The 26,707-nt window shown below is 36.3% G+C and overlaps 1 protein-coding gene across 45 annotated transcripts in view; it reads left to right on the forward strand.

The window, feature by feature from the left end:
- Window positions 1-26,707, forward strand: part of ZBTB20 (zinc finger and BTB domain containing 20) — an 802,591-nt gene that overhangs the window by 540,786 nt on the left and 235,098 nt on the right. For 8 of the 45 annotated variants that reach the window (XM_067034591.1, XM_067034567.1, XM_067034566.1 and 5 more), the window contains one exon: window positions 22,220-22,319. The exons of the other annotated variants lie outside the window; for them this stretch is intronic. The gene's annotated coding sequence lies outside the window, so the exon portion shown is untranslated. The remainder of the gene's footprint in view (window positions 1-22,219; window positions 22,320-26,707) is intronic. 45 annotated transcript variants of the gene reach the window in all.

Raw genomic sequence — 26,707 nt, forward strand, 5'->3', positions numbered from 1 at the left:
GAAAAGTTGATGCAGAAACAAAACCCCTTTTGAATATTTGAGCTATGGAACTTTATTCTCCAAGTACCTGCTAATGTCCCAGGTACCTAAGACAGAGAGAACCAGATATGGAAAAGTAATTTATATCAAGACTTACTGTGATGCTAGTAATAAGGCAAGTGGGGATTTCAAAACCATATTGCTACAGGTTAAAAAAATTACCCATGTGCTTTTGAATAGGAGGAAGAATTTTGTTTGTGGGCATTGGCATGATTGCTCTATGTAAAATGTGGAGATCGCACAACTCTAATACGGAAAAGTAAATGCACAAGCAAGCCATATTCTAACTATTCTAACCTTGAAAAATGTGGTTGCTTTTAATGACACAGTGCATCAAGGTCAAGGGAAGGTGCCCTCAGCAGATGGAAGACTTTCAAAGTGAAAAAGCTTCATTTACATTTAGTGTATTGAGTTACATATGATTTCTAAGGAACACTTGGTTGTTCTAGTTATAACCATGGCTCATTTCCGTTATCGTGTGTCAAGTAACTGACTTATCTCATATATTTCCCTGGTAGGTGTTTTCTGTGGAAAGGCAGGGAGAGAGAGATATTCCTCAATATCTTGTTATAAACCCACTAGGTGTCACTGCTTTCAGTGGGACTCTGGAAAGGAAACTGTCAGAGGACACATCTGTGCCTTGGCAAAAAGCGGATTTCATGGCACCTTGACTTTTAACCTCTAATATACAGAGAAAACTGCTTAGGAGTCTTTCTCATGTTTATTTGTACCTGTGATTCCCTTACTTCATTTTATTCTGAATTTTTTAAGATTGAGTTTTATAATATTTATATTTGAACCAAATTTTGTTCAGAAATAGTTCATTGACACTATTCTTTAACATGTATCTCCCTTAACTTTTTAAATACACAGTGAAATTATTAAACGTGATTTAGTGTTTGGTAACAGAATGCATTCAGAAGGCTTGATCTCACATCCTTTGTAAGGCTCTTAGAGATGGGATGCCACATGCTTTCATGTCAGTGGTATAAAAGTGATTTTCTTCTTCTTTTTTTTTTCTTACCCTGCTTCCCATTCTGTATTTTCTCTCTTCTTTCTCTTCCTTTCTCTCTTACAGTTTCATGAAAATTCATTTATCTGTGACATTTAAAGACTCTGTCTGAGAGGTGTCTGGAACTGTGGCCAGCTGTGTACATCAATAGTTTCCTAGAATCTGGCACTCTGTCAATATTGGGGGGCCTCAGTAACCGCACTTAATGTAGTGCCTGCCAGCCATCAAGCTCTTAGTGTCTCAGTAACGAGTCCAAATGAGTGGATATTAGCATGTCAGATCCTTTCACAACTGGCAATTCTTGGTAGACAGTATATGGGCATCTTGCATTCACCCTCTGCACTTTTCTGTTTGTCTGCTTCATTTATATGATGTCATTCCCTTCTATGTACAAAAATAGGAATCTCCAAAAAATACTATAATGAAACTGAAGTAAACAGCATCATTGCACAATCTTGATTTGGTGGGTTTGATAGACAGACAGTCCCCGACTTACAGTGGTTCCACTTAACAATTTTTTGACTTTATGATGGTGCGAAAGTGATATGTATGCAGTAGAAATCTTACTTCGAATTTTGAATTTTGATCTTTTCCTGGTCTAAAGTTATGCAATGCCACACGCTCCCCTGATGGTGGGTAGTGGCAGCAAGCTGCAGCTCCCAGTCACCCATGCAGTCACGAGGGTGAACAACCCATACACTTACAACCATCTGTACCCACCCAGCCATTCTGGTTTTCACTTTCAATACAGTAGTCAATAAATTATATGAGATATTCAACACTTTATTATAAAATAGGCTTTGCATTAGATGGTTTTGCCTAACAGTAGGCTAATGTGTTTGAGCACGTTTAAGGTACATTAGGCTAAGCTGTGATGTTCAGTAGGTTAGGTGTATTAAATGCATTCTTTACTTAAGATATTTCCAACTTATGATGGGTTTATCAGAATGTAACCCCGTCATAAGTCAAGGAAGGTCTGTATATAGCTATATACATAGGTAATACATTTTTATTATATTTTAGGTGTTTCTTTTTGCTTAGGTTCTGATATTTGAACCAGAATTGTTGTTGCCATTTTATAGTAGAAATATATATATAGTTGTCCCTTAGTTTCCATGGGAGATTGGTTCCAGGACTCCCACAAATACCAAACTTCACAGATGTTCAAGTCTCATGTATAAAATGGCATCCATGGATATGGAAAACAGACTGTATGTTGGGACTTTCTAAGTCAGTCTTCCTAGATTATGTATGAACTTAGTGTGATAGAGATTTAGCTACATATTGAAGAAATATTAATGAGTTGGCAAGATAAAGTTGTTCTCTGAAACAAAAACTATTTACATTTTCAAATGTTTCTTAGTGTCCTCCCTACTATGCCAGTGAAATGGCCCATTTATAAATTGAATCATGAAAGCATTATTATGTCAACTTTCCCATGAACTGCCCCAGATAACAGCATATTGGCCTTTCATGGTTTGTAAGAGAGACCAATATTAAGACAACACTTTAGTTACTGCACTACAGTGTGCTCTCAACCCATGTGTAACCTTGTCCATATCGTGTAATGAAAATATACCAAGAATCTGAACTTTAACAAAAGGAAGAAGGAAGATGAGAGTGACTTGGAGATCTGCATCCAACCTAGAATAAGTATGGAAGAATTTGCCAAGCTTTAGGTCATACTCAGGTCAAATAATCCAGGTTTCCAGATATCCAAGAGACTACCCTGGAACTCTTGATGACCCTTGAGTGGGTCAGTAATGACCTTTACCTTGGATCCATTGGACCAGCAGTAACTCCTAAGTTGAATGAATTCACCCAAGTTTCATGTCACTCACAGACATTTCCCAGTCTGGATTTTCAATTTAAGTCCCTAACATGTGAGCAGTTGCTTTCATGTGGGATGCCAGGATCTGCTATACACCATAGAAGATTTTAGGGTGGTTTTTGTTGGAACTGAGAAAAGAAATGCCTAATGAACTGCATTTATGCAGTTTCAATACAACAATTGAAGACAAACTTAGGACCTCTAGAGCCTTTAGTTATACTTCAGAAAGGGAAATACATATATTTATTTGCCTCATAATTATGAGTTATTTATAAAGCTAAAAGTTCATTTTGACTCCAGATTTTATGTCATAATACAAAAGTCATCATTTTTAATTCAATCAGTCACCATCATTGGTAGGAGAAAGGCCCCTTGGGAGTTTGTATCAAACTAGACAGCGTGGATGGACAAAGTAATGTCACAAGGGCTCCCACCACCAGAAATAATCTGGCAATGTAAGGGCAAGCCTCAAATGCAAAAAAGAAAAAATGGGCGCAAGGATTGAGAGAATAGGAAAAAGGAAAGCATAGGTATACATGGATCTGTAACATGGCCTGCATCAAGGGATTTGGTATTTTTCTTTGTCGTTCATTTACAATAGAATATAATAACATGTAAAGCTTCTAATGAAGAAATAAATATGTCTATACTTAGCTCTGCTTTTGTGGTCCTAGAAAGGAGGAAAATTAGCAACAACAATATGCCGTATTAACCACAAGATTTTTATACCACCAAAACCTCATCTCAAAATATATTAGAGGACATTTTCAGCACCTTCTATGGATGAATTAGAAAAGGTCTCTCTTCCTGTCAGTAAGACTCATCTGCTGGGCTAACAACTTACCTTCCTCTTGCTCTGAACTCAGAATTTCATGAGTATACATTATATCTGTTCTTCATTGTATACTATTTGTTTAATGTTAGACCCTAATCCTTTCTGGGGCAGAACAAGAAACAGTAATGAGATGAGAACATAGGATCAGCCTGCAGAATTTATAGATAAGGACAGGAGGAATTTTGTTTTCTTTGGATCATTTTAGACACACTTTGGAACTGTATTTGAAATTTGATGGGCTGTAATTTAACCATCTCTTTTCATTAATACTAAAACATTCTCTTGCCTAAAAGCAGGAAAGATTTGGATTCTTCTTCCTTAGAAATCCTAGCAACTTCTTCAACTCTTTCTTCCCTGGTATGTATTTTGTTTACTGATCACAGAGTGAAATGAGAGAAATAAGAACAGACAAAAGTGCTGAGGGAGCATGTCTGATCCCACCTCAGCAGGGAAGGCACATATATTGACTCCTCTGCCTTGGCTACCCCTGACAAAAAAGAAATAGCTGCCTGACTGTATGGCTGATAATCAACAGAACACTTGTTCGGGTTGTTTAAAAGGTCTATCTTTTATACATATACATATATCCATTCTTTTTTAGCTTCTTTTCCCATATAGTCCATTACAGAGTATTGAGTATAGTCCCCTGTACTATACAGTAGTTCCTTATTAGTTATCTATATTATATAGTGTGTATGTGTCAATCCCAATCTTGCAATTTATCGCCCTTCCCTTACCCCCTGGTAACCATAAGTTTATTTTCTTCATCTGTAACTCTATTTCTGTTTTGTAGATAAATTCATTGGTAGGCTTTCTTTTAGATTCCACATATAAGCAATACCATGTGATATTTGTCTTTCTGTGTCTGACTTACTTCACTCAGTATGACAATCTCTAGGTCCATCCATGTTGCTGCAAATGGCATTATTTTATTTTTTTTAGAGCTGAGTTATATTCCATTGTATATATGTACCACATCTTCTTTATCCATTCCTTTACTGATGGACATTTACTTTGCTGTACACCTGAAACTAACACAGCATTGTAAATCAACTGTACCCCAATAAAAATTTTTTAATAAAATCAAATCACAATATCAACCTAAGAATCAAAAAATAAAATATAAAACATTTTTTCAAAAATTTAACAGGACTATCTTAACATAGAGTAAAATCTACTGTTGTTATGGAGACGAGCTTTGTCGATGCCTCTGTGACACTTAGCACTAGACACCACTCAATAGAGACCCACAACCTCCAACCCAAAGGCACCAGAGGTGAATGACCTATCTAGTTCCAGTTCTATGTTATATCCCAGTCACAAGGGTACCTTTATTCAGACCTCTGTCCTCCTCTATTTTGGGCCAATAAATTACCATTTTATTTTTAGTTTATGAATGATTGAATGATTTTATAATGATTACTACTTCTACCTTCCTAAAAAGACCATTTGCCAACTTTTAACTCAAAAGTACCCTAAACAAGAGGTGTTACTACTACCAAAGGAGTACTTTTTAGTACTTGTCTTGAGAGATACTTTGAAAAAGGGTAGGGGGAGGGAAATGATACCAAATTTCTGATGTACATACACCAGAATGGGGACCATTGCTTTTTTCTTTTCGTTTTTTAAAAAAATCTTTATTGGAGTATAATTGCTTTACAAAGGTGTGTTAAGTTTCTGCTTTATAACAAAGTGAATCAGTTATGCATATACATATGTTCCCATATCTCTTCCCTCTTCGGAATCTCTCCCTCCCACCCTCCCTATCCCACCCCTCTAGGTGGTCACAAACACCGAGCTGATCTCCCTGTGCTATGCGGCTGCTTCCCACTAGCTATCTATTTTATGTTTGGTAGTGTATGTATGTCCATGCCACCCTCTCACTTTGTCACAGCTTACCCTTCCCCCTCCCCATATCCTCAAGTCCATTCTCTAGTAGGTCTGTGTCTTTCTTCCCGTCTTGCCCCTAGATTCTTCATGACCTTTTTTTTTTCTTAGATTCCATATATATGTGTTAGCATACGGTATTTGTTTTTCTCTTTCTGACTTACTTCACTCTGTATGACACACTCTAGGTCCATCCATCTCACAACAAATAACTCAATTTCCTTTCTTTTTATGGCTGAGTAATATTCCATTGTATATATGTGCCACATCTTCTTTATCCATCTATTGATGGGCACTTAGGTTGCTTCCATGCCCTGGCTATCGTAAATAGAGCTGCAATGAACATTTTGGTACATGACTTTTTGAATTATGGTTTTCTCAGGGTATATGCCCAGTAGTGGGATTGCTGGGTTGTAGGGTAGTTCTATTTTTAGTTTTTTAAGGAACCTCCATACTGTTCTCCATAGTGGTTGTATCAGTTTACATTCCCACCAACAGTGCAAGAGGGCTCCCTTTTCTCCACACCCTTTCCAGCATTTATTGTTTGTAGATTTTTTGATGATGGCCATTCTGACTGGTGGGAGATGATATCTCATTGTAGTTTTGATTTGCATTTCTCTAATGATTAATGATGTTGAGCATTCTTTCATGTGTTTGTTGGCAAACTATATCTTCTTTGGAGAAATGTCTATTTAGGTCTTCTGCCCATTTTTGGATTGGGTTGTTTGTTTTTTTTGATATTGAGCTGCATGAGCTCCTTGTAAATTTTGGAGATTAATCCTTTGTCAGTTGCTTCATTTGCAAATATTTTCTCCCATTCTAAGGGCTGTCTTTTGGTCTTGTTTATGGTTTCCTTTGCTTTGCAAAAGTTTTTAAGTTTCCTAGGTCCCCTTTGTTTATTTTTGTTTCTATTTCCATTTCTCTAGGAGGTGGGTCAAAAAGGATCTTGCTGTGATTTATGTCATAGAGTTTTCTGCCTGTTTTCCTCTAAGAGTTTGATAGTGTCTGGCCTTCCATTTATGTCTTTAATCCATTTTGAGTTTATTTTTATGTATGGTGTTAGGGAGTGTTCTAATTTCATTCTTTTACATGTAGCTGTCCAGTTTTCCCAGCACCACTTATTGAAGAGGCTGTCTTTCCTCCACTGTATATTCTTGCCTCCTTTATCAAAGATAAGGTGACCATATGTGCGTGGACTTATCTCTGGACTTTCTATCCTGTTCCATTGATCTATATTTCTGTTTTTGTGCCAGTACCATAGTGTCTTCATTACTGTACCTTTGTAGTATAGTCTGAAGTCAGGGAGCCTGATTCCTCCAGCTCCGTTTTTCTTTCTCAGGCTTGCTTTGGCTATTCAGGGTCTTTTGTGTTTCCATACAAAATGTGAAAATTTTTATTCTATTTCTGTGAAAAATGCCAATGGTAGTTTGATGGGGATTGCATTGAATCTGTAGATTGCTTTGGGCAGTATAGTCATTTTCACAATATTGATTCTTCCTATCCAAGAACATGGTATATCTCTCCATCTATTTGTATCATCTTTAATTTCTTTCATCAGTGTCTTATAATTTTCTGCATACAGGTCTTTTGTCTCCTTAGGTAGGTTTATTCCTAGATATTTTATTCTTTTTGTTGCAGTGGTAAATGGGAGTGTTTTCTTAATTTCACTTTCAGATTTTTCATCATTAGTGTATGGGAATGCAAGAGATTTCTGTGCATTAATTTTGTATCCTGCTACTTTACCAAATTCCTTGATTATCTCTAGTAGTTTTCTGGTAGCATCTTTACGATTCTCTATGTATAGTATCATGTCATCTGCAAACAGTGACAGCTTTACTTCTTCTCTTCCGATTTGGATTCCTTTTATTTCTTTTTCTTCTCTGATTGCTGTGGTTAAAACTTCCAAAACTATGTTGAATAATAGTGGTGAGAGTGGGCAACCTTGTCTGGTTCCTGATCTTAGAGGAAATGGTTTCAGTTTTTCACCATTGAGGATGATGTTGGCTGTGGGTTTATCATACATGGCCATTGTTATGTTGAGGAAAGTTCCCTCTATGCCTACTTTCTGCAGGGTTTTTATCATAAATGGGTGTTGAATTTTGTCAAAAGCTATTTCTGCATCTTTTGAAATGATCATATGGTTTTTCTCCTTCAATTTTTTAATATGGTATATCACATTGATTGATTTGCGTCTATTGAAGAATCCTTGCATTCCTGGGATAAACCCCACTTGGTCATGCTGTATTATCCTTTTAATGTGCTGTTGGATTCTGTTTGCTAATATTTTGTTGAGGATTTTTGTATCTATGTTCATCAGTGATATTGGCCTGTAGTTTTCTTTCTTTGTGACATCTTTGTCTGGTTTTGGTATCAGGTTGATGGTGGCCTTGTAGAATGAGTTTGGGAGTGTTCCTCCCTCTGCTATATTTTAGAAGAGTTTGAGAAGGATAGGTGTTAGCTCTTCCCTAAATGTTTGATAGAATTCGCCTAGGAAACCATTTGGTCCTGGGCTTTTGTCTGTTGGAAGATTTTTATTCACAATTTCAATTTCAGTGCTTGTGATTGGTCTGTTCATAGTTTCTATTTCTTCCTGCTTCAGTCTCAGAAGGTTGTGCATTTCTAAGAATTTGTCCATTTCTTCTAGGTTGTCCATTTTATTGGCATAGGGTTGCTTGTAGTAATCTCTCACGATCGTTTGTATTTATGTAGTGTCTGTTGTTACTTCTCCTTTTTCATTTCTAATTCTATTGATTTGAGTCTTCTCCCTTTTTTTCATGATGAGTCTGGCTAATGGTTTATCAATTTTGTTCATCTCTCAAAGAACCAGCTTTTAGTTTTATTGATCTTTGCTATTGTTTCCTTCATTTCTTTTTCATTTATTTCTGATCTGATCTTTATGATTTCTTTCCTTCTGATAACTTTGGGGTTTTTTTGTTCTTCTTTCTCTAATTGCTTTAGGTGTAAGGTTAGGTTGTTTATTTGAGTTGTTTCTTGTTTCTTAAGGTAGGATTGTATTGCTATAAACTTCCCTCTTAGAACTGCTTTTGCTGCATCCTATTGGTTTTGGGTTGTTGTGTTTTCATTGTCATTTGTTTCTAGGTATTTTTTTATTTCCCTTTTGATTTCTTCAGTGATCTCTTGGCTATTAAGTAGTGTATTGTTTAGCCTCCATGTACTTGTATTTTTTACAGATTTTTTCTGTAATTGATATCTTGTCTCATAGCATTGTGGTCGGAAAAGATACTTGATACGATTTCAATTTCCTTAAATTTACTAAGCCTTGTTTTGTGACCCAAGATATGATCTATCCTGGAGAATGTTCCATGAGCACTTGAAAAGAATGTGTATTCTGTTGTTTTTGGATGGAATGTCCTATAAATATCAATTAAGTCCATCTTGTTTAATGTATCATTTAAAGCTTGTGTTTCCTTATTTATTTTCATTTTGGATGATCTGTCCACTGGTGAATGTTGGGTGTTAAAGTCCCCTACTATGATTGTTACTGTCAATTTCCCCTTTTATGGCTGTTAGCATTTGCCTTATGTAATGAAGTGCTCTTATGTTGGGTGCATAAATATTTACAATTGTTATATCTTCTACTTGGATTGATGCCTTGATCAATATGTAGTGTCCTTTTTTGTCTCTTGTAATAGTCTTTATTTTAAAGTCTATTTTGTCTGATACGAGTATTGCTACTCCAGCTTTCTTTTGATTTCTATTTGCATGGAATATCTTTTTCCATCCCCTCATTTTCAGTCTGTATGTGTCCCTAGGTCTGAAGTAGGTCTCTTATAGACAGCATATATATGGGTCTTGTTTTTGTATCCATTCAGCCAGTCTATGTCTTTTGGTTGGAGCATTTAATCCATTTACATTTAAAGTAGTTATCGATATGTATGTTCCTATTACCATTTTCTTAATTGTTTTGGGGTTGTTATTGTAGGTCTTTTCCTTCTTTTGTGTTTCCTGCCTAGAGAAGTTCCTTTAGCATTTGTTGTAAAGCTGCTTTGGTGGTGCTGAATTCTCTTAGCTTTTGCTTGTCTGTAAAGGTATTAATTTTTCCATCAAATCTGAATGAGATCCTTGCTGGGTAGAGTAATCTTCGTTGTAGGATTTTCTCCTTCATCACTTTAAATATGTCCTGCCGCTTCCTTCTAGCTTGCAGCATTTCTGCTGAAGCATTAGCTGTTAACCTTATGGGGATTCCCTTGTATGTTATTTGTTGTTTTTCCCTTGCTGCTTTTAATATGTTTTCTTTGTATTTAATTTTTGATAGTTTAATATGTGTCTTGGCATGTTTCTCCTTGCATTTATCCTGTATGGGACTCTCTGTGCTTCCTGGACTTGATTAACTATTTCCTTTCCCATATTAGGGAAGTTTTCAACTATAATCTCTTCAAATATTTTCTCAGTCCCTCTCTTTTTCTCTTCTTCTTCTGGGACCCCTATAATTCGAATGTTGGTGAGTTTAATCTTGTCCCAGAGGTCTCTGAGACTGTCCTCAGTTCTTTTCATTCTTTTTTCTTTATTCTGCTCTGCAGTAGTTATTTCCACTATTTTATCTGCCAGGTCACTTATCTGTTCTTCTGACTCAGTTATTCTGCTATTGATCCCTTCTAGAGAATTTTTAATTTCATTTATTGTGTTGTTCATCATTGTTTGTTTGTTCTTTAGTTCTTCTAGGTCCTTGTTAAACGTTTCTTGTATTTTCTCTATTCTATTTCCAATATTTTGAATCATCTTTACTATCATTATTCTGAATTCTTTTTCAGGTAGACTGCCTATTTCCTCTTTATTTGTTGGTTCTGGTGGGTTTTTACCTTGCTCTTTCATCTGCTGTGTTTTTTTTCTGTCTTCTCATTTTACTTAACTTACTGTGTTTGGGGTCTCCTTTTCACAGGCTGCAGGTTCGTAGTTCCCATTGTTTTTGGTGTCTGTCCCAAGTGGCTAAGGTTGGTTCAGTGGGTTGTATAGGCTTCCTGGTGGAGGGGACTAATGCCTATGTTCTGGTGGATGAGGCTGGATCTTGTCTTTCTGGTGGGCAGGTCCATGTCTGGTGGTGTGTTTTGGGGTGTCTGTGGCCTTATTATGATTTTAGGCAGCCTCTCTGCTAATGGATGGGGTTTTGTTCCTTTCTTGCTAGTTGTTTGGCATAGGGTGTCCAGCACTTGCTGGTCGTTGAGTGGAGCTGGGTCTTGGTGTTCAATGGAGATCTCTGGGAGATTTTCACCATTTGGTATTACGTGGAGCCGGGAGGTCTCTTGTGGATCAGTGTCCTGAAGTTGGCTCTCCCACCTCAAAAGCACAGACCTTACGCCTGGCTGGATCACCAAAAGCCTTTCATCCATGTGGCTCAGAATAAAAAGGAGAAAAAATAGAAAGAAAGAAAGAAGATAAAATAAAGTAAAATAAAATAAAATAAATTTATTAAAATAAAATATGATTATTAAGAAAAAAAATTTTTAAGTAAAAAATAAATAAACGGACAGAGAGAACCCTAGGACAAATGGTAAAAGCAAAGCTATACAGACAAAATCACACACAGAAGCATACACGTACTCACTCACAAAAAGAGAAAAAGGGAAAAATATACATATCTTTGCTCCCAAAGCCCATCTCCTCAATTTGGGATGATTCGTTGTCTATTCAGGTATTCCACAGATGCAGGGTACATCAGGTTGATTGTGGAGATTTAATCCGCTGCTCCTGAGGCTGCTGGGAGAAATTTCCCTTTCTTTTCTTTGTTCGCACAGCTCCCGGGGTTCAGCTTTGGATTTGGACCTGCCTCTGCATGTAGATCACCTGAGGGCGTCTGTTCTTTGCTCAGACAGGATGGGGTTAAAAGAGCAGCTGATTAGGGGGCTCTGGCTCACTCAGGCCGGGGGGAGGGAGGGGTACGGATGCAGGGCGAGCCTTCGGCGGCAGAGGCCGGTGTAATGTTGCACCAGCCTGAGGTGCACCATGCGTTCACCCGGGGAAGTTTTCCCTGGATCACGGGACCCTGGCAGTGGCGGGCTGCACAGGCTCCTGGGAGGGGCAGTGTGGTGACCTGTGCTCGCACACAGGCTTCTTGATGGCGGCAGCAGCAGCCTTCGCGTCTCATGCCCGTCTCTGGAGTCCGCACTGGACTCCACCGCAATGAGAAGCCTGTGCACCGCAGCGAAGAGTAGGCGCCGCTCACCACAACTAGATAAAGCCCGTGTGCAGCAAGGAAGAAGCAACGCAGCCAAAAATAAATAAATAAAATAAATAAATTTATTTTAAAAAGCAAAGAATAGATTATGCTGTTTAGAAAATGTATGATAGATTTTTATAGAATAAAATTCTGTAAAACAATATATGGGGCAAAATAGAGAATAGATTAGACAAAGTAATAGATTGGACTAAGTAATCTATTTTGGAGAAAGTTTCTCTATAAATTTAGTAAATGAACTGCTCATTAACAGCATTATTATATTTATATTCAATGCAATTTGAAAATAAGGTCAGTATAGAAATTCAAATTTTTATATAAATGGTGCTCTCTGACATAGAAAACAAACTTATGGTTACCAAAGGGGAAAGGGGGTAGGGGAGGGATAAATTAGGAATTTGAGATTAGCAGATACAAATTTCTATATATAAAACAGATAAACAACAAGGTCCTACTGTATAGCACAGGGAAACTATATTCAATATCCTGTAATAAACCACCATGGAAAAGAATATGAAAAAGAATATATATATGTATATATATATATATATATATATATACACATAACTGAATCACTCTGCTGTATACCAGAACTAACACAACATTGTAAATCAACTATATTTCAATTTTTAAAAATGGTGCTCTGTAGCTGATCACCCAAGAAAGGTACAGTTTTGCTCTAGCTCACCTTTCTGGTTTGCGGGTGATGATACTTTTATATTTACCTTCACTGTCTCTTCTCTGCCAAAATGAAACTCACTATTTGGGAAACTGCACCATTTACAACCATTTTAATACTGCTATCTGCAAGTTATAATCATGGAAATCTAACCTATGTGAAATAAAATATCCCAGGAAAGCCCTCGTAAAACTTATTTGGCAATCCTTTGACAATACCAGGACTCTAGGTATTAACCAGCACAATGCCATGCTGTATAATACCTTGTCTTCTTTCTTGGTCCAGTGAGAGCTCTGGTGAAGTAAGGCAAAGCTAGAGTTATGATCTAACTCCACGTAAATAGCAGAGCTTTTGATTTTGTCTCAAATGACAAAAAAACAAATAAGCAAACAAAAACAATTTCTAACCTGTTTATTTGGTGCCAAGCACTTCAGAATTCTCAGGAGTCAATATGGAAAAGTGGAGAAATGGTATGCCATTCTGGATTCTGGTTTTCGATTACCTTGATTAACTAGACACATGTTTTCCAATATTAACAAACCCATTGTATTCTACATTATTGATGGCAGCATTTCAAAAATCTCAAAACAAAATGCATTTTAATATAAAATTATATCTTAAGAAGGAGTAGTCAAGGAAGAGTGATGCAAATCACGTGAACAGGGCACCAGAGATTCTAAACAGTTTGTTGTAAATCACTGTTTTAGATATTGAGGACAGGGAATGCATGCTTTCAAAGTACAGTGCTTTTATGCACAGTGTCCAAATAGCAGCAATTTGAGACATAGGTATAACCAACCACTTCAGAAAAAGGACAGATTTAAAATGATACTCACTAAAACAGAAAATCAACATAATGTTGTTAAATAAAAGTTAATGTTAATATTCTCAGGAAGGAAAATAAACCTCACAAGTGGCAACTTGTCTCACTACTCTCTCATCATTTATATCTGAGTTCATATAGCCATGTTAGCTTGCACGTCTTAATAGGTGTTAAACTAACACCACGTACCTGAATATGCATATCCCCGTTGCTTCTTTTCTATGAGGTTGTCTTCTTTCTGTATAAGTTTGCCATATGTAAGGGAAGGCTTATAACTTTGTTTCTTTGAATCTTCTTGCAAGTCTTATATTTTCCATTATCCGTGATGGTTTGGTAAATGTCACTGATGGACTGAAATAAAGAATGGCTAGCTTTGTGGGCAAAATAGCATCTAGAAGTAGAGCATAGAAAGTAAATCAGGAGGGTGAAACGTAAAACTGAAATTTAAACATAGCTGCAATAGTGGACTGTATAAGAAGCATGAGGAATATAGATATCTCTACTATTTCCTCTGAGCATGGATCAAATACTTAATCATGCTTGTTTGATATTCAGCTGAAATTGGATATGAACATTTTGGAGAGAAAGAGTTATTAAACCCCGCCCCAGTAAAATTTAAATTCAAAGACATGGAAGCAACCTAAATGTCCATCAACGGATGAATGGATAAAGACGATGTGATACATATATACAATGGACTATTATCTGCCATAAAAAAGAATGAAATAATGCCATTTGCAACAACATGGATGGACCTAGAGATTGTCATATGAATGAAGTCAGACAGAGAAAGACAAATATCATATGATATTGCTTATATGTGGTATTTTTTTTAAATGGTACAAATGAACTTATTTACAGAACAGAAATAGAGTCACAGATGTAGAAAACAAACTTATGGTTACCAAGGGGGAAAGCGGGGGGGAGGGATAAATTGGGAGATTTGTATTCACATATACACACTACTATATATAAAATAGATAATTAATAAGGACCTACTGTATACAAGCACAGGGAACTCTACTCAATACTCTGTGATGACCTATATGGGAAAAGAATCTAAGAAGGTGTGGGTATATGTATATGTATAACTGATTCACTTTGCTGTACAGCAGAAACTAACACAACATTGTAAAGCAATTATACTTCAATAAAGATGTTACAAAAACATTATAAATCAACTATACTAAAATAAAAATTAATTTTAAAAAATAAAATAAAATTCTGAAAAAAAGTCTTTAAGGAAAAGTCAAACCATTGAGTTTTTTCATCCTAATAGAAAAAAAAAAAAAAGAAGATTGAGAGAGTGAGCTAAGATTAATTTTTAAGCAAGTTATGGGAAGTAAGAAATGAGACTTTCTTTTCTTCACTGAGGCCCCATAGTGATGAAATAGGCTTACACTGCAACAGAAAATCTTTAGGTTTGATAATGAGGTAAGCTCTTGATAGTGAGGCTTCTAAACACTGAAAGGGAAGTTCTGGGTTTGTCTTCTCTGAAGCTCTTTAACCTAAACAGTATAGATTCACATTTTTATGGAATGGTTTAAATGTGTCAGGGTGAAGGGAAGCAATGACTTCTCTAGTTAATTCTCATTTTTCAGGACTTTCTTCTTCTCTGTCTTTTTAAAAACCACTGTTATTGAGAAGCAAACACTACTAAAAACCACCAGGATTGCTAAATGTGGTTGGCCAAGGTGAAAGCAACAGAAGTGCCACCAATGTTTTAGTGGAGAATTCTCAGGAATCAGACTATGTTACCCTTTGTTCCATATGATCACATATATGTAACCATCACACTATATTCACATCATTGCCTATAATAATTGATTTACTACAAACTTGGAATTGTGGGCACAGCTGCTGAAAAAAATTACTTGTGAACAAAGAGATTAGAACATATTTTCAGTGTTCTGTAAAGAGGTACAGTAGACTCTTAGTGGAAAATTTAGCACATTTCACTCTGCCTGTTGCTCTCAATATTCAAAGTCAAACTCATTTCTATTAAACTTAAATCATTCCCCTCCTATGACACTAAGTATTTTTGCTTCATCTCCAAAAATATGAAGCCAACAAGTGTTGGTAGAATTTGCTTATAAAAATAAGGGGAGAAGTCCACAGTAAACAAGTAGGAAAAAGTATATCCTCATTTAAAAATATAGGTACACCAAGCTCTTCCTACTTGCGAAGTACTCTTCTAGGAACTAGAGGTACACAGATAAATGTGTCCATCACTAAAGAGTGCTCACAGACTGCTGGGAGAAGCAGATTTGGAAACAGAGAACTAAGGTGCGAAGAGATGGGTGTTGGAGTAAAGGTAGATGAAAAGTATTGTACAGATTTGCCTGGGACATTTCTAGGTTTTGCCTGTGGTCTTGGTATAATTATTTATAGGGTCCTTTCACCCTCAAAAAGTGTCCCCATTTGGACAGTAAACTGTGTGGTCACCCTACGAATAGCTAGCTATAGCTGTCAAGTCTGCCTGAGGTTGTCTAGGAAAACTTCCACAGAGTTGGACAGAAAATCGAAGAGATTAAGAATGCTTTGTCACATGTGTTATCTACATCCAAAAGGAAATGAAAAAACTGGGTAGACTGACTGACTTTCATTCTTCCCAGGGTTGACAGAGGGGTAGAATGGGAATTTAACTTATGTGTGGTGAGGGAAGAGGAACAAGGCAAGACAATCGAAACCCCTTGTTGGTATATGAAATGCATGAGAATTGTCACTAAATAAGCCATTAAACTATTAATTCCCTGAAGCTCTCAGGATTGAGAAGTGTGGTAGAAAAGAACGAGAAGCCATGATGGGGAATTTTAGAAAGACGTGTTAAGGTTTAATATAAGGAAGAACATACTGTACAAATAGAAGTGTCCTAGAGCAGGACTGGGTTGTCTGCGAGGTTGAAAGCAACAGGCCCCTGGCGGTGTGCAGCAGAGGCTGAATGACTGCAGTGAGCAAACTCAGACACCAGATCAAGACTCAGACCACAGGGTCTGAGGGTCCTTTACACACTGCCCTGTGATTTTATGATTCTGCATGATCCATGGTGTCTTTCTGAGTAACTTTTAAGTAAGAATCTTGTGCTTGGGGAAACCCCTAGATGTAAATATTTTTTTATTTTTTTAAAAAGTAGAAATATCATGAAACAAAAAGTTTGTGTGAGCTAAAACTCCTTGTGATCCACCCTGAGCACACACTAAAAAGAGACCCAGGAATCTCACTGAGCTCATTTTTTGCTACTCATGCAAGGAAAGCAGCCATTAGACATGTAATATTCACAAGACATGCCTCACTCAGGCCTCCACCTCTTGGACACATATCATTTTAAGATAGAACAGCTGCAAAGTCTTGCTTACCAGTTTGATGTGCATAGCTCTGAGTTACATAGGAAGAACCTGTGGCAAAGCTATCATTAAAGAGAAACAAAGCAGAAGACTGAACAAAGGATACATTCTGTGCAGTTTGAAGTTTAGACTGTTTCAGTAATCCTTGTCATGGTAAGAAAGATGTCTGCCCCTTCCCCCATCTAAAAACAATAGCAGACAAGTGACAAAAGAAGACTCCCTGGAGGTAACATAGGAGCAAAGAGTAGGGTGAACTAAAGGCTATACACATGAAGAGAGAGAAAGGAGTCGGCATGGACACAGGGAGAGGCAGCCAAACACCCTGCATTCACGGCACAAAGATACGTGATTAGGTTAGAATCCCTTTCACCTCTTCCCCAGTGTATTAAAGCCGGAATAGGTCAGGCCGAGGCAAAAGGAACAACATCTTGATGAAGCTCAGCTTTCCCAGAGGCCTAAGAAGGATGGCAACACAGCTAGAGCCAGAATATTTTCACCAGGCCTTTTGTATCAAATTCTCAAATATCTACATTTTCAGATTAAAATGTTTCCCAGTAAACTAGAGAGAAAAGTCTTCTGAAGGCAGTGGAAGTGACTTCAGTTCTTCAGTGGTTAAGAGTATCAGGGCTTTGGATTAAGGGAAAATAGTTTCAAACCTTTGCTGCTTACAGATTTATGGTAAAGTATTTAAATTTCTATAAGTTTTAGTCTCCACAGGTGAAAAAAATTGATAATATGCACACCATAGAGCTGTTATAGATTGTATTAGACATGTAAATTGTGCAATGCATGTAGCGTCTGGTACATGATTACTAACGATAAATTTTTTATTCAGCAGGGACAAATACACATTTCTGTAACATTCTCTAGTCACCATACCAAGCTCTGCCTCATTTTACATCATCACTTTCTGGCTGGCTCTTAACATTCCAACCTCTGTTCCAGCTTTGACTTGCTTCCCTAGATATTGTGAGCATCTGTCTCCCTGCTTCAAAACTTCATGCTTCCATGTTCTTTAAGAGGTATACCTAGAATCATTTATAAATCCAGTACCAACAATGGACAAAAATTTTAAATCATAAAAAGAATACATGACTTTTAGGAAATATTGTTCGTGAGTTCTGAAGGCATTCTTCGTGTTTTATAACATTGACCCTGAGACCATTCATGTCAGGTAAACAAGGAACAGGTATTATTATTTTGTACCCTCCTCCCAGGAGGTTAAAATGACTCACGAAAATTCACTCAGCAATCTCAAGTGAAGAATCCCATGAGACAATCTTCAATTCTTGATCCAAAATCTGCCATTTACTATGCAAAAGTCAGCCTAGGAAGGATGATCCCAAGTGTTAATTTTAGATTGTGATATTACCTTTTACCACACACTTAAAAAGTTTTCTGCATGGGCCTTTGATTACCCACAGAACACAGGGAGAAGGCCATGTATATCCCCTTCTCAACAGTTAAAGCAGTCCTTGTCACCAAAACTATCATATGTTAGATCACATCAGTGTCTGTGACATAGGCCTTGGCTTCTCAGGATCTACTCATTAGAAGTGAGTTTATGTGCCTTAAAACATATGGCCTTGATATATGATCCCAGAGCAAAAGAGCAAGGTATTTCAAGCTGGCCACAATTTTATTGACTCTTACAGGCTTACTTTGTAGTCATTCCAATAAACTAGATGAGAAATTTCTGATGCTCCAAGCTATCCAGTCCCCAGGACTCCATTTCATGATTCAGTCCGACTAAACAACACAAGAGTGCTTTTGTGTGACACTGTGACCACAGGGATAAATAATTGCTTAGTAATTCTCTTTGAGGCAGAAAATTCTAAACATGGAGAAACCATTTCCCCTTAATGGGAGCCAGAAATCCTGTAAGTGCTTGAAATGGCATTCACAAGTCTGAATGGTAAACAGATAAAAACAGGAGTGCACCAGTTGCACAAATGACTTGCTTGTCACAAACTTGTCATTGCAGTAATCTAACATTTCTTTCACAGAGCCCGGTCGAAAGTATGGAACAAACAGGCCCTGCTGACGTTTTGGCTCTGCTAAGCCTTCCTCCGAGCTAAAGCATCTGCAGCATCTTCCTGTTCTAGACCCTTTATCAGTTGAAGTTAGTTGATACTGTACATGTCAAAGAAATGTTTGACTATTGCATTAACAAATTGATGACAAGCAAGTTATTCCTGCAACTGAAATGCTTCTGCTTTTAGCAAGCTGCCATTTTGACCTTCATCTTATTATACAGAAGAACCCAAACAGAGCAGAGCATTGGAGACATAGCATATTGTTGCCCCAGGCTTGGGACCACCTGTCTAGGGCTTAGGTGCAGCGGTATAGTGAACGCACCAGGCAGTTTCATCAAGTTTATGGATGGGATTTTTCTGGTAAAACATAAATAGTATAAGCACATTGGACAGTCCCAAGGATTCCTGTTGCTGGGATAAAATGAGCCACATAGAAATTCATTTCCTCCCGCACCCTCTTCACCCCAAACACACACATGTGAGTACACAGGTCTGTATATACTTTATAAATCGTTAATACAGAAGTCCCCCCTTATTCACGGTTTAACCTTCCCTGGTTTCAGTTACCCACAGTCAACTGCAATATGAAAATAGTAAATGGAAAATTTCAGAAATAAACAGTTCATTCGTTTTAAATTGTGCACCGTTCTGAGTAGCATGATGAACTCTCACACTGTTCCACCTGGGATGTAAATCATCCCTTTGTCCAGTGTATCCTACTGCGTAGTCACTTAGTAGGAGTCAGTCACTTAGTAGGAGGCTCAAGTATCAGATCCACTGAGTCGGCAGTGCTTGTGTTCAAGTCACCCTATTTTACTTAATAATGGCCCCAGAGCACAAGAGCAGTGATGCTGGCAAATTGGATATGCCAAAGAGAAGCTATAAAGTGTTTCCTTTAGTTGAAAAGGTGAAAGTTATCAACATACAAAAAAAATCGTATGCTGAGGTTGCCAAGATCTCTGGTAAGAACGAATCTTCCATCCATGAAATTGTGAAGAAGGAAAAAGAAATTCATGCTAGTTTTGCGGTCGCACCTCAAACTGCAATAGCTATGGCCTCCGTGCATGATAAGTGCTCAGTTAAGATGGAAAAGTCATTAAATTTGTACAAAAAGATATTTTGAGACAGAGACAGGGAGACCACATTCACATAACTTTTACTACAGTATATTGTTATATTTGTTCCATTTTATTATTGTTGTTAATCTCTTACTGTGTCTGGCTTATCATAGGTATGTATGTATAGCAAAAAATATAGTGTATATGGGGTTTGGCACTATCCGTAGTTTCAGGCAGCCATTGGGGTTCTTGGAACCTATCACCCTCAGATAAGGGTGGAATACTGTAGCTGGAAGAGTTAATGAGAATTATATACCAGTTTTATACAGTTTTTGCCAGTTCTTGGATTTCCTCCTATCCATAGCCTTTCCTCACCTCCTCCTCATTCAGCATGACATCTGGAGCAATCTAAACCTAATCAGAGCCACGCCCTCATCCCCTAGAAAATGAGGTACATCGATCAGCCTCCTCACAGAAACCTGGGACAGCCCTTTCTCAGAAACCACCAGTTCATCTCCAACCTCAGCAGCCAGTAGGGAGTGCTGATACACTGTGCAACTTCAGACTCTCACCTTTCTGTTTGAGGAGCCCTCCGCTCCCAGGGGGAACCACCCTTGGTGTTTCCTGAGTGTTGCTCTGGTGGGTCCCAGGCTTATCAGCATATACACCAGAGCTGGAGCCTGTAACAGGAGCCTTGCCTATTGCCTCCAAGCATTCTGCCTCTGCTGGTGCCTTAGGCGGATCAGCACTTGGAACAATGGAGCTTTCGCCCCCAAAGACTTTGGCCTTTTCATAAAGCTGAGCTTCTCTTATTCACCAAGGTGTCAGGTGCCCTGAATTCTTTTCAGACCCTTGGCTAAGGGTGCATTGATAGTGTCTTATCTGGTTTAAATAGTGACAGAAACACTTGCATTCTCAGACTTATTTTCTTTCTGGCGCCCCAGGTGCTTTCACTTTTAAAAGTCTTGTGTAAAAATGATGATCATTGTTCAGCCATGAGAACCGAAATTTCTTGCCAGAGTAGTGATGGGGCTTAACTTTCTTCTAGATTTGGCAAATGTATCACAGTACTGTCTCCCAGATGAAATGTTTTACTCCCATCCCAAGTATCTCAGGCTGTAATCTATACCGCAGCTTTGTTACCTCAGAAGACAGGTGGGAAAGGTGTGTGACGAGGGTCCTGGTTTGCACAGTTAGGGATATTGCCCCTGGAAAAGAAAGTGAAGGGAGTTTGAGGTGGCAGTGATATCTTCTGTCAAAGAAAACATGTAAATGAACCATTAGAATTTTAAATGGAATTTTAGTGACTTTTTTCTTCCTTCTTAAAGTTTCTAATATGATTTCTGTAATGATTTTCTGTTTTCTTTCTTAATAGAACGTAAATGGCAAAGAAATGATATGCTATTTTTGATTCAGGAAAAAATAAATATCTTTTTTATGGGAACTCTCTTTTTAAATACACGTTAGGGAATAGATAATGGCAACAAAAAAAAATGTTCTCTCTTCCTATTCAGAGGGATAGAGGATTAGTGTATGTGCTTTTAATATATATTTACTTATTTGATTGTCTATTTTAAGAAAGGAAGGAAGTAAAGAAAAACTCTCATGCTGGGGTAATTTCATTAGATTCATAGAATGGTGAGGCTGGAAAGGAGCTTGATGAGAGGACTCTGTCTTTGTGTCACACTCCCACTTTACAGATGTGGATACTGAGACCCAAACATCTCAGTTATAACAGGAACAAAGGTACACAACAAGATTGTGGCAGAGCTAGGCCTAAATCGAGGTCTAACTTTCAATTCAGGCAATATTCTCTCAGAAATTACATTATTTTTTTTTAAACTTTCTTTTAAACAAAGAGTAATTTACATCGATGTGCTTAAATCTAATAGGACATTTGCTTTTGGAAAAACCAGGTCTACAAATTGGCTAAGGCAATTCAGGGACGTACATTTGAACAGTATGGAGACATTTCTTCCCAAGCTGTATTTTATCTGAGTCGTATAAGGACGTATTATAATTTCAATTATTTCTTTTCTCCTACAAGATTTCAAAGAAACACTTCTCCATTCCCATTTTAGCACCTGAAAACATGTATTTTTAAATGGGTCTATAATTATTCCTTTAATAAATATTCATTTAAGTAGGTCATATTCTAACACTCTTGGAGATAAAAAGTCTTTTATCAGATTAAAATAAATCTGTTTTTTATTCCCACTTTTAGCCACATTTGAGTTGGTCTTCGTAGTCGTCAGTTTCAACAAAGCATTAAGTTAAAACATCAATGTTTTTGTTTGTTTTGGTTCTTTCAGTTTAACACAAGGGAAAAAAATACAAAATGCATTTACCTTTTTGCAGCTATGATAATTATATACTCTGTTTTTCACTTATGCAAAACTTATTTTTGAGGGTTTTCTTTTTGTTTCATTTCTCTATTTTTGCATTTTCTAAACATCTGTACCATGGCTGGTGGCGAGAGTAGCAGTGGCTGGCACTTTTCCTCCACGTTTTGAGAGAAAGAGAATTGGCTGGAATAAAACCTTGCTTTCCATATGGTTGACTTGAAATACTGCATTGAAAAGGTATCGTCTCTTTTTCTTTTCTGAAACCAGAGGTGAAGCCCAGAAACAAATAGCAATATTGATGCCAAACCACCTGTTGATTCACATCAAAAAAATCCTTGGCAATGCATCCTGTACTTCATCAGTTGAAAAACCTAAATGGATGAATGATCTTTGTGCATTAGTAGCATCGTATCAACAATACATACTGCTGGTCATTCACTTAAGAAAGCCTAGATTCTACACATAGTCGAGAAATGAATTGAAAGTTTTGCTTTTGATCGCTTTGTAAGTATGTTTGGCTGTGAAGTGTTTATTGATTCCTGGAATAGTTGGACCTAGTGTCAGGGACAGTGAAGAGGAGAAGATGACACTAGTGCTTTCTTTTACCTTGATTAATTCTAGTTAGGAAAAGCAGTAGTCTTTGTCTTATCTATTTTTTAATGTAAAATATTTCAAGCATATAAAAGTATAAAGAATAATGTGAACATACAAGAATCCATCACCCAAGTTAAACAAACCTCAATCAATGTAGAAAAAATTTTTCCCAACCTGTTTTTTATCATATGTTATTTGTGAAGTACACAAATTAAGTGTATAGCTTGATGAGCTTTTATGTAAGTATACATCCATGCAACAATATTCATTCCAAGATATACAAAACATTCACAACACCTAGGAAGAATCCCTCATGCCCCCTTATAGCCGATATCCTCCAAAACTTTAACAAAATGTTAAAAACAAGAAAAACTCTTCTGATCTCTGTCATCATGAAGTAGCTTTACATAAGCCATGTATTATGACTTAACATAAAATGTGTTCCACTGTATGTATCACTAAAATCTGAGTCTCTAATTGTTAGACATTATTTCTAGTATTTCCCAATCACCACCAGAATTGTAGTTAACATTTTTGTACATGTTTGTACACAGAGGAGGAAATGCTAAACTGTAAGAAATAATGCATTTTGAAATTTTTATTATATATTTTTTATTTTTTAAATTAAACTTTACTAAGAACTATAAAATTTCTCTCTTTAAAATGGTAGTACCAATTAACATTCTCATTAGCAATCTATGAGATCTTCTCCACATGCTTCACAACATTTTGGAATGACCATAGTTTTTACATTTTTGTCAGACTGAGGGGGATTGAATAATATCTCGTTTAAATTTTTTTTCACTTATAAACAACTGGGATTTCCTCATGTGTGTTGCCTATTTGTATCTTCACCCTTGTTTTTATTGGGGTATTTGTTTTGCTATTGTTGTTTTGGACAGCTTTTGGTCTTGGTTTTGGTGGTGGTTGTAATATTCTGGATTCTCATCCTTTGGGCAATATAGATTGCAAATGTCCTTTCCCAATATTCAGTTTCTCTTTTAACTGTGTCTGTAGTAGCATTTATTTTTAAGAGTTTCTAATTTTAATGCAGTTAAATTTATTGATATTTTCCTTTATGGTTTGTGCTCTTATGTCATTTTAAAAAATCCTTCCATGTGACAAAATCCTTAAGAAACCTTCCTGTATTTTCTTCTAACAGTTTTAAAGTTTTGCCTTTTACATTTAGATCTCTAATCTTCTTGGCATTTATTTTTGTATATGGTATCTTACATGCATCATAGTTTATTCTTTTTCCATGTGGATAACCCAATTATCCCAGCACCATTTAACAAATTAGTCATCCTTACCCACCAATTTGTAATGCCATCTTTCGCCTACATCAAATCTGTTTATTAGGATCTTTATCCAGTGGACTGTTTCTCTATTGTGCTAACACAAAAGTGCCTTAATTACCATAGTTTTATAATATTCTTGTTATTTGGTAAGGTAAATTCTCTACATTGTTCTTCTTTAAAGTTCTCTTGGCTCTTCTTGGCCTTTTGCTATTCAATATGAATTTTAGGGTTAGTCAGTCAAGTTTGGCAAAAGCTCTGCTGAATTTTGTTTGTATTTACATTAACTTTAGAGAATAATCTGGAGGAGAATGGATATTCTTATAACACAGTGTCTTTCTGACATTAAGACTACATTCGTCTACTTAATCAGCTCTTCCTTCAAGTTCTTTAATAATGTTTTATAATTTTCACCCTAAAGGTCTCACTTGAACCTGTTTTGTTAGAGTTCCTTTCATATAACTTAGTTTTCATGATATTATGTTAGAATCTGTTTTCCACTGTATTGTTTATTGGTTATTATTGGTGTATGCTCAGCAACTTTGCTGAACTCTCTTATTAGTTCCACTGGCTAAACTGAAATTCTCTTAGGTTTTCTACATAGACATGTATATCATCAGTAAATAATTCCAACTTGTCCCTTAACTTTCAATTCTTAAATGTTCAATTTCTTTTTCCTGTCATATTGCATTACTGAGAACTCTATACAGCATGGAGTAGAAGCAGTGATATTTGATATTTGGAATGCTCTGTTTCTTTCTTTAATGGAAATGCTTTGGAAATGTGGTATTTGCTTAGGATTTTGATAAATCAAAATATTGTAAGAAAGTTCCCATAGGGGCTTCCCTGGTGGCGCAGTGGTTGAGAGTTTGCCTGCCGATGCAGGGGACGTGGGTTCGTGCCCCGGTCTGGGAAGATCCCACATGCCGTGGAGTGGCTGGGCCCGTGAGCCATGGCCGCTGAGCCTGCACGTCCAGAGCCTGTGCTCCGCAACAGGAGAGGCCACAGCAGTGAGAGGCCCTCATGAGAGGCCCTCGTACCACAAGAAAAAAAAAAAAAAAGAGAAAGTTCCCATCATCTATTTAAAGTTTGCTAAGCATTTTTAATCAAGAATATTAGTTGAATTTTATATAATGCATTTTCTGCATCAATAATATGATTAAAATTTCCCATTAATATGTTAATATTTTATGTGATATTAATACATTTCTTGATAGTAAACACTTCTTACATTCCTGCAAAAATCTTTACTTGGTCCTTTTGTGTTTTTGAAATCCACTCTATACTTTAATTTTCTGATAGTTTAATAGTATGTTTGCATGGGGAGATTAGTCTTTAATTTTCTTTTCTTAAAACTGTTGTTGCATAGTTTTGGTGTCATGGTGATACTAACCTCATAAAATAAGTTGAGCAACATTTCTTTCTTATTTTTTTTTCTATTTCTGAAATAGTTTTTATATTATACAGATTACCTATTCTGAAGATTTGGTTAAATTTGCCTCTAAAATCATCTGGACCTGTTATTTCCAGTTAGTAGGGGTAGTATAGGGTGGACTTTTGATTATCATCAGTTCCTTTTCTTCCATGGCTATTGGTTTATTCAAGGGTTATATTTCTTCTTAAGTCAATTTTAAGAAGTTTTTTTAGGAAAATATACAATTAACAGTTAATCTACACTTTTAAATTTATTTGCACAAAGCTCTTCATAAAGTCTTATGATTTTTAATTTTATCTTTAATTATGTCCCCTTCTTATTCCTAATATTATTTATGTTAGCCTCATCTCTTCTCTTACTAGCTGTTAGACATTTTTCTGTTTCATTAACTTTTTTCAAAAATTGGCTTTTGATTTTGCTTATCTATTTTATTGTGTCTTTGTATTCTATATCATTACTTTCTGCTTTTGTCAACATTATTTTTTTACATTATTATTTGGATAATTTTTTTTGAGATTCCTGAGTTAAATTATTACTCATTTAATTTTAATACTTCTTATTGTTTTTCAAAATAAATCGGTCTCTAAATTCTCATTCAAGTTTTTCATTAGCTGCATAGCATGTGTTGATATGTAGTTCTGTTCAATTTTAAATATTTTGTAGTATCTCTTTTGATTTATTTTTAACCCTTAAGTTATTTAGAAGTGTATGTTTCTATGGACTTCCCTGGTAGTCCAGTGATTAAGACTCTGTTCTTCCACTGAAGGGGGTGCGGATTTGATCCCTGGTCAGGGAACTAAGATCCTGCATGCCACTCAGTGTGGCCCAAAATAAAAAAGTGTACATTGCTATTTTATAAACATATATTTGCTCTATTTTTATTACTGATTCTGAATTTAATTACACTATAATAAGATGTGTTTCATATAACTTTGATTGAAAAAAATGTTTTAAAAATTCTTTTTAGTACATGGATTTTACTGCTGGGCTTGAAGTCCATAGGTAGCTTATCTTTTTCTTTAGTGCTCATACTAAAATTTTTATATGTATACCTAACTACATATTTTTCTAATAAAAAATAAAATCCACTTCTTAGTATTTTTGGCTTTGTCCTTAATGTAAAAAAATAAATAAATAAAATGTGTCTAGCATGTTTTATCTACTTCCTAAGTATCATTCTCATTATTGTAATTGTTGAATTGAATTTTAGTTTTACTTATTTGTTTTAAACATGTCCCAAAATAATTATAATTTATTTTTATAATCAACACTTTATTGTATTTACTCATAGTTTTAGTTAC

The sequence above is a fragment of the Kogia breviceps genome, chromosome 5, assembly GCF_026419965.1.
Source record: "Kogia breviceps isolate mKogBre1 chromosome 5, mKogBre1 haplotype 1, whole genome shotgun sequence".
In the NCBI taxonomy this organism is placed as follows: Eukaryota; Metazoa; Chordata; class Mammalia; order Artiodactyla; family Physeteridae; genus Kogia; species Kogia breviceps.